Below are 12356 nucleotides of genomic sequence, written 5' to 3' on the forward strand. Positions count from 1 at the left end.
ATTCCACAACCCAAGTACTGGCTGGTGACCTCAGATTTAGCATCCAGCACAGGCTCCCTAGAGCCAGACCCCTCCATGGCACTAGTCCAGGGTAACTGCACGGACTTTAGCCTCCATACTTTATTGAGTTGCAAATTTTGCTACTAAAATCATGGTTATGCACATGCCATAATAGTATGTCATCTTTTACTCCTTCAGGAAAGTACCCAGGAGAGTGTGACTATGTGAAATGCAGTTTCTATTTTTAGTTTAGCTGTTTGTGTGTGTGTAACCATCCTGATTTTCACATGGCTGCACTAGTTTAGATCCCACCAACAATGCTAAGTGACTCCTTTTCCCATCACATTCTTACCAGCATTTGGTTTTTTTCCCTGTTTTTTTTTATCATACTCTGACTGAAGTAAGTAGACTTTTAAGATAGACTTGTTTTGATTTTCGTTTCCCCAGTGGTTAAAATACTGAACGTGTATCGACTTTTGATCCTATTACAGGTGGCAATGGGAATCTGTTCAGAAAGTCCTTGCTTATGTCTCCAGCTTCAACGGTCTTCTTAATTTTCTGACCCATCATTTCCACTGTTTTTGTTTATAAATAATTATTCAATCCACTCTGATTTGATTTTAGTATGTTGACAAATACATATGTAATTTTCATTCTTTTGCACTTATAGAACCAGTTTACCTAACACCATTTGTCTTTTCTCCAGCATTTGTTTCTATTATCTTTGTCTACAATTTTTAACAGTTTCTTATAATACTCTGGAATCTGATAGTATCCATTATAATTTCATTTTTAAAATTTCTAATTATGTTGATACTCATTTTTTAATGTTCTTTTTTCTAAGTTTGCCTAAGAGTTTGTCTATCTTATTAATCTTTTTGTTTGTCGGTTTTGGTTTGATTTTTTGAGACAGTGTCTTGCTATGTAGTCCAGGCTAACCTTGAACTTACTATGTAGCAGGGCAGGCCTCAAACTTGTGATCCTCCTCCTCAGCCTCCCAAGTGCTAAGATTATAGGTGTATGCCACACACCTGGCCTGTTTATCATTTTGAAGAACCAGTCATTTAAATCATTAACAATGTGAACATTTTACTTCTCATTTAATTAATTTCTGCTCTGATCTTTATAATATTTTCATTAAACTCATGCCAGGTTTGGATTGCTCATGTTTTTCTAAGGCCATGAGATTCACCACTAGGTTATTTATTTAAGACGGTTGGACTTTTTTAATATGTGTATTCACACCTAAAAATTTGTCATAGAAGTCACTTGATTGTGTCCTACAGGTTTTAGTGTGTTGTAAATTTATTGTCACTTTAGGAATGTTTTAATTTTTCTGTGACCCACTGACTAATAATATATTAATCTCCACCTTCTTGCTTAGTTTCTGTTGTTTCTCTTCCTGTTTATTTCTAGTTTCACTGCAATAAAATCTGACTATATTTCTTTTTTTAAATTTTATTTAAGGAGAAAAAAGAAAAAAACAGAAAAAAGGTACAAGTTATACAGAATTTCACAAAAAATAAACAGTAGGAAATCACTAGTTAATTACATATTGTCATCTTAGAAATAGTTGTTCAAGTTACAAAATTAAAGCATATAGAGGGGGCTACTGAACAGTGAGATTGCAAACAGTTTTGTTCAGTGATCCAACAAAACTCAGTAATATGGCTATCTATCTTATACACTTAAATATGTATGCACTTATATCTTTTAGAGAACTTTCTTTTCCTTTCTTTTGTACAATGACAAGTACGCATTTTGGGTTTTATTACTCCCACAGTTCTTATTATTTTTTTTTTGAAGAAAGTAAAACCAAATTTGACATACCAGGACAGAGTCAGTCAAATCAAAAGGATGGACATAATACATAATGTAAAAACAAAATACAAGGTGATCAACAATGGTTACCATAATGCCTCTTGTTATCTTAAAAAGAATTGCGTATATCATTAGTTATAATAAAATTGAACAAAACAGTAAAGAATAAGACCAATAAAACCAAAACATTGGAGACATTAGAGGACTTCAAAAGAAGATAATAGTCAACCAGAATGGACTTCACAATATATCTTATTGTCTTCATAGTTGTTGCCTATATTTTCAAACTTGGTACTATCAAGCATAAGAGAATAGAGAAAAATCAGTCACAACAAGATGGTGAGAGCAATACAGAGTTTCAAATCAAGTTAATAGGAAATCAAAGTGGGTTACTATAATATATTCTGCTATTTTTTATTTATTTTTCCCTTAATGAAAAGGATAAACATGAAAAAGTAGATAATAAAAAGGAGATTGAGTTAAAAAAGAGGGCATAACAACAAAACAGCACAGGTCAAAACATAGCCCTCTAAGCAAAATAGTGTTTCACCACAAGATAATCTCGATATGATAGTAGTTACCATAGTGTCTCTTCCCTTAAAATCTTTGGGTATAACTTCGTATACTGTAGCATTAAACATATCATGACAATGTAAAACCATTCAAGAGAATGACAGTATTACAGGGTATTTAGAATCAACTAACTGAAAATGAACAATGGTTTCTGTATAATCTCCTTGTCTGTAAAAGTTTTTGTTTATATTATCACATATAATAAAATCCAATAACATACAATATGTTAAAACCGATGGAGACAGAAGAACAAAAGCTTGATGGGACTTCAAAACAAGAGGATATTAAATCAGCACTACCTATTATGATGTCTTGTTTTCTGCAAAATGGCTGTTCCTAACATCCAACCTTCTCTGCCTCATTTCTGTTGAGCTCTTTTCTGTCATTAGTTGTCAGTTTGTCCTCTTGATCTCGCTTTCTGCTCCATTCATTGTGGCCTCTCTGCCACTGTTTCTGGAATCTTGGTATTTTTCATTTTTAGAATATCCTGTAGTAATCTCTGTAGAGTTGAATTGGTGGTTTCAAATTCCCCTAGTTCCTCTTTATCCTGGAAGCACCTTGTTTTTCCATCAATTTCTAGGGAGAGTTGTGCAGGATATATCAATCTTGGCTGGAGGTTATTATCTTTCAAAGCTTGAATTATTTCCCCCCATGCTCTTCGTGATTTGATGGTTTGTGCCGAGAAGTCTGCTGTAATTCTGATGGGTGTTCCCTTGTAAGTGATCTGTTTCTTGTCTCTGATGGTTTTTAATATTCTGTTCTTATATTGGATTTCTGGAATTTTGATTATTATGTGTCTGGGTGTAGCTCTGTTTGGGTTGTAGGTGGCTGGGGTCCTCTATGCCTCATACATCTGAGTACCTTTACCTTTTGCTAAATTAGGGAAATTCTCCTGGATTATTTCTGTGAATAGCTTTTGTATTTCATTTGTTTGAGTCCCTACTTCTTCTTTTATGTTCTTAATTCTTAAGTTATAGATCCTCTTATCATCTTCTAGCCTTTGTACTATTGCTGTTTGTTTTCTTGTTATTTTTAAGAAGTTTTTCATTTCATGCTCCCACCTTACAAATCTGTCCTCCAGTTCTGATAATCTATCCTTAGTTTCTTTCTTTCAAGCTGTTATGCCAGCTTTCAATAGAGTTTTTAGTTTCCTGGTAATCTCTTTGAACCTGTTTCACGTATTCTATGTTTTTTCAATTTTCTCCATCAAACAATTCTCTCCTTTTTTTCTGTTCTTCCATTCCATCATCTGTTTTTTTCTTGGGCAGTGCTTAGCATTTCTCTAACTATTCTACTTATTTCTTGCTTTATTTCATGTAATACTTCATTTTTGAACTCGTCTATGAGGCTCCGAAGACACGGCTTTATGTCTGTTGGTGCCGTGTCTGATATTGCATGTTTTCTGTGTTCATTCTCTTTTGCATTTACCTTTCCTGGATCAGTGTTCTCAGGATTGGGGACTGAAGACCCTTTCTTGTTGCTTCCTTTTCCCATACTTTTTGTTCCTTCCATACCAGCGTATGTAGGAGGCCCAGTTTTTTTTTCTCTTAACCTGACTATATTTTGATTCTTCTCTATTCATTTAAATATGGCTTATGGCCTAAAATATGATCTATTTTGATTAAAATTCCATGTGATGCTGAGAAAAATTCACGTTTTTGTTGTTGGATGAAACACTCTGTAGATACCTGGTAACTTCACTATTTCGATGGAGTGGTTAACTCTGAGATTTCTTTGTTTTGATATTTTGCTTGGTAGATCTATCTATTTGTGAGATTTGGATATTGAAATCTCCCACAATGAATGTGTTTGTTTCTATCTGTCCTTTTAAAGCCAGAAGTTTATTTTTATGAGTCTGAATGCACTGACATTAGTGCATATATAATTGTAATTGTTATCTCCCATTGTTGAATTTTTTTCTTTCTAGCCTGTTGTGACAATTTTTGTCTCTGTTGATTAGTTTTGGTTTGAAATCTGTAGCATCTGAAAATAAGATATCTGTTATGCTTGCTTTTGGGCCTCTGATTGTACAGATAACAATTCCCATCTTTTCACCTAATTAATTTTCTGTGGATGTGTTCTGACTCTTTTTTTTTTTAGTCTTTTTAAAAAATTTTATTTAAAGAAAGACTAGAAATCAGAAAATAGTTAGAAATAATACATACATTCACAGAAAAAATAAACAGCAAGAAATTACTAGTTAGGGGTTTGGAATTTAGCTCAGTGGCATAAGCCCCTGCCTTGCAAGCAGGTGGTTTTGAGTTCGATCCTCGGTACCGATAAAAATAAAAGAAATTACTAGTTGATGTTTACATATTATCATTTTACAAATAGTTGTTCAAGATACAAAAGCATAACATGTAAAGTGGGAATTCAAACAGCGAGACTGCAAACAGTTCTGTTTAACTGTCCAACAAAAGCTTAGTAACATGGTTGTCAATCCTATACACTTAAACTCATTCTCTTCGTAGTAGCTGTCTTTATCTTTATGTATGCTGAAATTGAACATAAGAGACTAGACTAATATCACTCTGAACAGTGAATAATAGTTTTGCTAGATTTTATATCATAATGTTACAGAATTAGCACTGTGTTTCTTAGTCTCTTCTTCTTCAGAGTATCTGTTCATTAGGTCATGCATTATGTAATCTGTTCCTGTAAACTGTTTAGAAATTCTCCCCATGTGTGAATCTCTAGATATATATCTATCCTTTCTGTATTATAGGGGAAAACAGATCATAACAAGACACAAAACCGAATTCTTAGGAAAACCTGAAATGAAAAAGCCATATAGAACCACATCTTTAGGGGATGGATCTACAGTAGTTACTGTGCTTTCTCTTGTTATTTTCAAGAGTTGTCCACATCATCAGACATATAATAATTGAACATAGCATTACATAGCTATTTTAATAAAAACACAACTTTGAACATTGTAGGACTTCAAAAGCAGTTAACAATCAAACCAGAGTAGGTATGCTATTACATCTTGTCATCTCCAGAGTGGTTGCCTCCACTCTTAGACTCGATATTATCAAGCATACCAAATTTGCATAAAATCAGCCAAGGCAAAACAGCAGTTTAACAAACCAGCTTCAATAAGGTCAGTCACAGTAAGACAATTTAAGTAATAGAGGGCTTCAGTTTAAGTTAATAGGAAATTAAGGATAGTCATTGTGGTGCTAACCTGCTATTTTTGGGTCAGCTGTTTGTGCCCTCAAATCTCAGATGAGTAGACAGACCAGAACAAAATGTAATCAAACTAAACAGAGTGATATGACTGCTGTGGCTTTTAAATCCTGATACACTTTTAACAATGTCCTCTCCCTTCCTTTTTTAGGCAATTCCTTACCTTTACCCATATCAGGATGATTTGTGTATTTTGGGTTCCACTAGCTTCTTTAGTTTTAAGACTAGGGGGTTAACTTTTTATCTGTCTGAGTGATGCTGATCCGTTATACCCCTGAGCTTGATCTTGAGATATACTCTTTTACTTACTAAAGCCACAAGGTTTTCCTTGCTTCTGGCTTTGTAGTTCTACACTGCGCAAAAGTGTCATAACTTTCCAGCCTATCTGTGGCTGCTGGACAAGTTGTCCCTATTTCTGTCTGGTTCCTTGTCACTTAGAGCTTTGTTTTCTCATCTTTGACTTTCACTTTATTAACCTTCTTTCAAGTTGAGTATATTTCCTATTCAGAGCATCTTGATGGACCCTCCTTCCTAATCTACTCTGCCTGTGTTTCTTTTTGTTAGCATATCTAGGCTATCCATGTTAAAAATTATAGCCCACCTTCTCTGTCTCAACTCTGCTATTCTATTTTTCTGCTATTATTTGTCCATTTTTTCTCCTTCATTCCACTGTCCTCCTTGTTCACTGAGGCCTCTCTGCCACTGTTGCTGGAATCCTGGTATTTTCTCTCTCTCTCTCTAGAATATCCTTCAGTATTTTCTGTAGGTTCGTGTTGTAGGCCATGAACTCCCACAGTTCCTCTTTGTCTTGGAAACATCTTGTTTCTCCATTAATTTTGTGACAGAGATTTTCTGAGTACATTAATTTTGGTTGGAGGTTATTTTCTTTCAGGGCTTGGACTATTTCCCCCCAGGCTGTTCTTGATTTAATAGTTTGTGTTGATAAGCCTGTCATTATTTTGATAATTTGTCCTTTGTAGGTGACCTGCTTCTTTTCTCTGGTCACTTTTAATATTCTGTTCTTGTGGTGGATTTCTGGAATCTTGATTATCATATGTCTGGGTGTAGATCTGTTTTGGTTGTGGTTTGCTGGAGTTCTGTATGTGTCATTCATCTGGAAATCCTTTCTTTTTCCTATACTTCAGAAGTTTTCCTTAATTATTTCTGTGAATAGTCTTTGTAATTCATTTGTGGTTAATCCTGATTCTTTGCTTACATTTTTTATTCTTAATTTATAGATCCTCTTGTCATCTTCTAGTCTTTGAATTGTTATTTCTCAGTTCCTTGTTATTTTTAATAGATCTTTTCTTTCACAATCACACATTGTAAATCTCTCTCCAAATTTCAAAAGGCTAACTTTTGTTTCTGTCAAGGCATTTTCCCAGCTTTCAGTGGAGTTTTTAGTTTCCTGGTAGTCTCTTTGGATCTGTTTCACGTATTCTAGATTTTGTTTACATTCCTCACCAAAGGTTTCTCTTCCTTTTCTGGGTTTCTCCCTTCTTCCCTCTGTGTTTTCTTGAGAGGGGCTTAGCATTTCTTTAATTAACCTTTTAATTTCTTGTCTCACTTGAGTTAGAATTTCAGTTTTAAGTTCATCTATGAAGTCATGAATGTATTTCTTCATGTCTGCTGATGTTGTGGCTAGCATTGCATGATTTCTGGACTGGTTCTCTTCCATATCTACCTCTCCTGGGCTTATTTTCCCAGAGTCAGTGGCTGGAGGTTTTGTCTTATCTTTTGCTCTTGTCATGTTTATGGATTCTTTCAGACGGTTGTGTGGAGGAGGTCTCAGGCCATGTCTGTATTACTTACAGTTTTTCTAATGCGTGCTGGCTGGGGGCTTGCTGCTCTCTCCAGTTTGCTGATATCTGAGGTGGTGCACAGGGACACTGTGGGTTGGCCCCTCCCCTCTGAGGCAGTCAACTTGCAAGTGCCCTTAGCACTTTATGCTGTGCTGTGGCAGAAGTCACAGGGTCGGAACAACCAATAATCCCTGGCTATTGGTTCCCAACCAGCAGCGTGGTTCAGCCCAAGGTGTCCCCACCAATCCTCTCTGTGCTAGGGGTGGTTGACTGATGTCAGTGTGGTGCCGGGCTCTGCCCTACTCCAAGATGTCTTCCAGTCAGCCTCCCATGCCATGGGACCCAATTTCCAGCTCTCACCAAGAGCCAATAAAGCTCTTTACCTTGGCTCCACTCCACACTGTGCCGCATCTTCTGCCAAGGGCCCGGGACTCACTAACTCCATTATAGGCAGCCACAGCTTTGGTGTGGCCTTGAATCGTCCAACTCCGTGGTGCACTCAGCACAGCATGAAATGGGTCTCAGTGAGCGTGTCGGGCTTCAGCCCTCCACCCGTGTTTTTCCTACCTTTTCCTAATTGTATTTATCTTTCTGTTTCCTCCTGGGTTAGTGAGAATTGTTCTCCAGTCATCTGGCCCTCTCCATGTTGTCAGATTCTAGCATCTGGGCTGTTTTCCCCGGAGAGGTTCTCTATCCAACTTCCTAGCAAGCCACCATTTTTTTCCCCTGCATCTCTATCTTTGATTTTAAGCATCATTTCTTTTGTACTTGAGAACTTTTTTTTCTGTATACCTTTTTGCACTTGTGTTTTCACTTCTGTTGTTATAATTCCACTGTCTGACTTTCAATTTCATCTGTCTCATTAAGTTTTGGGTTTGTCCTGAGTGAGCTAGCGGACTAGGGTTGCATTTTGCTTCTGCATCGTGTCATTTTTTATTTTCTCCTTTTTATTTTAGTTTGTTTTCTATGTTGGTGCTTGCCAATTTCTTATCATAGATAGCTTTATCATTAAAATTTAGGCTTCTCTAGGAAATGTCTATTCTTCAGGGATGTCCTCTAGGTGTAGGTAGGTCTTTACAGCTATCCCAAGAAGCTTCCTTTCCAATTTAAAGGATACAAAGTTGCTCTTTAGCTCAACATTCAATGACTTGCTACTGGATTCTGGTGGTGTTTATGATCCCATGCAAGTACAGTGTTATCATACAGGGGAGAAAAACTGTTTATAACATATGTGACATTCTGGCTAAAGTAGTATAATTAGTAATAACAGTTTCAAGTAATTTTAACTATTGAACAACTTTGGTAACAATTAACCTGCTACCTTTCACCTAGGAGCAATCTCCAAAGTTATATAACAAAATCACATCTAAACTATGTACTTGCATGCAGTGGAGTAAGTTTACCCTTCTTTGGGAGTTAGAAGTTAAGATAGGTAGGGGACAGAATGAGTGAGGTCAAATATGGTAGGGTCAAAGCTGGAAGTCAAAGAATGGTCAGCATTGTTTTGAGAAACCGGAGGATGAAGGAGGGAAAAAATGAAATAGAATGTGAAGGAATAATCACAAAAATTTTCAACAATGTTTATGCACTTGAAAGTTTAAATTCAAGAAATAGTTGACAGAGAAAGAGTAGCAATAGAAGAAAATTAAAAACAAAGATAAGAAACCTCTAGACATTAATAAAAAAGTAGGAAGAAACAGAAAGATAAGGAAAATGAAAAGAAGAAAAGAAAGGCAAAAAAAGAGACCAGAGAAAGTGAGAACAAAAGCCCCCAAAATAAACATAACCATGAAATACAACACCAAACAACACAACACCCGACCTGAAGGAAAGTGATAGCCAATCAGACAAACAAGGAAAAACAAAAGTAGCAAAATACCTCTAATGTGTACAGTTCTGTGATAGGGTCCATGATGGACCTCAGAAATGTGCTGGGTATGGAGCTGACCGTAGCCTCTGGATGGGGGCCCTAGGACTGGTGTTCCATTTGTGGAGTTCTCCAGAGTCCCTTGCTGGCTCTTCACTGCTGCTGCAGACACTTCCATGTTGCTGGTCTCACTGGTTACTCCACCCTCCAAAGGCAGTGCACCCACATGCCCAGGCTTGGTTGTCCTGGGTCTCTGGCTAGGGTGAGGGGGAGTTGGTGAGTGTGCCTATCAAAGGCATGTGTGTGCCTGCACATCCAGGCCTGCAATCCTCCAGATCCCAGTACTGAGGCATAGAAAAAGAAGAAATACAAGGCTTGAAAAACATCAATTCTCCTTTAAGGACTCCTCCTTATTTCTAACATGTTTATTCCATTGTTCTTGCCACTGTCTGAAGCAGTTCTGGAAGTTCTCTTTCTCTTCCTTAGTTGCATTGTCAGGACTGCCTTGATGCACTGACACAGTTCAAAACAGTTACTGTTCATGGTCATTTCCACTCCGAAGAATGTCCAGAAGTCACACAATGCCAGGTAAAGTAAATAAGGTAGACAATGATACACTGTAATGTTTATAGGAGCCCTCCTATCAATTAACAGCATTTGGCTACAGCATTCACTGTAATTTTAGTCATATCTCAGAAAGACATTTATTAAAGGGGGCTCTCAATTCCTCGAGAACATAAGCATTGCAGTGTGCATCATCTAAGAAAAAAAAAGAAAGTGAACTTCCAGAATTTCTTTAGAAAGTGGCAAAAATGAGGAGACAAGTGTGTTTAAAGGGAGGCAGAGTGTGTTGAAGGGAAGTAATGACCAAATGTCTTTTATTGCAATAATTTTAACAATATAAAGTCATTGCGTATTTGAGCACCCTTTGTCTTCTTGGATTCTCTACTAGATCTGTTTAGAGTCTTGTCTACAGCTACAGCTCTTTGGCACATGTCCCTCTGTGTAACTAGAGATACAGATCTCCCATTCCAGGTTTCAGAGAGTAAGAAAGGCCCAACATACAGACCTTGTGCATCTGCAGTACTATTCCATGCTAACCTGCTCAGTCCTACCCTGGATAACTCACGTCGCTTGTCTGACTATTCACTGCATTTCCTGGCTCCTCATTCATTCAGAAATAAACTGTCTACACTGCCATATCTTTCTTTTTCAGTCATAAAGAAGAACCCTTGCTTGCAGTAAGCCCTGAGATAAGATGTAATTAGCATCAGGTGATTTTATATTTGGTGATCTTGTTCTAACCCTCCTGTCCACCTCTTCTGTGTTCCAAATCAACAAAAATAACTCCTTTCTCAACTTTATGCTCTGTCCTTTGTTTCCATCCTGAGATTCCAACCTAGATTACTTTCATCAAAAATGTCAGTCCAGAAAGGGCTAAACTTGACCACATCCACTTGCCCAAATATTACATACTCCAGGCAGGTAGTCTATGGCTGACGATCAAAGCTTACCCAATCTCTATCTGGTGCCCTTGTCGAAGTGTACCTGAGAGCTATTTCAGGGCCCTAAATTTCCTGCTTACATTCTACCTAATGTTCATGTCAAAATCAGCTGTAGTGAACCTCATAGCCTATACCAAACCACATTTAGATGCTCTTGAAAGCAACCTCAATGATAGCTTGCTCCATGCTCTGGGTGAGCTTGGCACAGAGGTGGATCTAATAATATATTTTTGGTATAAACCACAGTTACTGCTTGCCTGCTTTGGGTCATCTTCACGCTATACTGTTGCCCCTCATTCTCAGGGTCCACCAGATACTGACAGCACCATAAGGCTATTGTCTGTGCCTACTGTTCTTGTCAGTCTCAGCATTCATAGGCAGCTAGTGTTGGTCTCAATGTGAACTAGGGTGTAATGGGCCAGGAAATGAAAGGAGAAAGGAAATGAGTTCCAACTCCAACTCCATTGCTGGCTACCTTAGTGACCAGAGTGAGGCTAATGATTTACAAACCCCTTCAGATAAAGTCTCAAAGATTATGTGTGCATTCACTTGTTCTTCCTGGAACATCAGAAACTCTAGGAGGGTAATAGTTACTATTATTAAAGGAAAATTTCAAGGACAGGAAGATGAAAGGGTCACTCTTCCATTCTCTGCTCCCAACCTCAGCATCCCAGGGTCAATTTTGGTTCCTTACCCTGGAGTTTACCTATGTCTTTCTTGCTGGAGTGGATTTCCTATAACTTTTCATTAGAGCCCTGAACACCCCTGAAGAAAAATAAACACCCTGAAATATGACATTGCATTCTCAAATGCTGCTTACTTATGTAGGAAAACAAAGCCCATAATGAGGAAACAGCAAATGTGGAGTAGAATAGATAGGAGTTTAAGCACTTTAGCTTAAAGCCTTCTGATGTACTTGCTCCATGTCCAGCCTCAGTGTTCTGTCCTAAGTACATTAATAACAAAATTAGCTAAGTGCCTGGGTCAAAATCTAGTGGAGCTTTTTATAACTTAGTATCTTTGGGAAAGCTAGAACTGTCCACAATATGTGTGATAGTTAAGAGCATTTCACAAGACCTGATCAGTCCTTCTGCAAACTGTGATCACAGTGATATTCTCATCTTATCTTGATCCCAGTCACATAAGGGTAGTGGATATTTAGACTCTTAAGGGATCCATTCTGGATGCACCTTGAAGATTCCACAAAGGATTCTAGGTGTTAATAGATAGTATGGGGCCAAACTCAAGCAGGTCAACCTCTAGGCTCAGATGTTGACTCCAGGATTTGACTGGAATTTTCATATGCTTGTACAAACTACACATCCACGGTTCTGAGCCTTCTCACTCAAGACCCTCAAATAACTAATCATGAAATCCTCCTTCTAGAATCCTCTAATTTTATACCCATGTTCACCAACAATCGCAAATCTACAGCCACATTCATGTCACATCCAATGAAATCCAATGTTTTTTCTTTATCATAGATCTCAAAATTGACATTTGTGAAGGCCCTTCCCAAACTAGATTTAAACCTCCAGAACTCAAGTACCTAACTGTGAAATATTCTAATGTTTTCAATTCTTGAGCAAATTTCTTACC

At 37.4% G+C, this 12356-nt stretch overlaps 1 pseudogene; it reads right to left on the reverse strand.

Moving 5' to 3' along the window:
* LOC134477076 (putative protein FAM10A4) overlaps positions 1 to 9430 on the reverse strand; it is a 62623-nt pseudogene extending 53193 nt beyond the window's left edge.
* Between the last annotated feature and the right edge of the window lie 2926 nt (positions 9431 to 12356).

This window comes from Cavia porcellus, unplaced genomic scaffold (assembly GCF_034190915.1).
Source record: "Cavia porcellus strain 051 isolate PalLab524CR breed Dunkin Hartley unplaced genomic scaffold, mCavPor4.1 scaffold_7, whole genome shotgun sequence".
Taxonomy (NCBI): domain Eukaryota; kingdom Metazoa; phylum Chordata; class Mammalia; order Rodentia; family Caviidae; genus Cavia; species Cavia porcellus.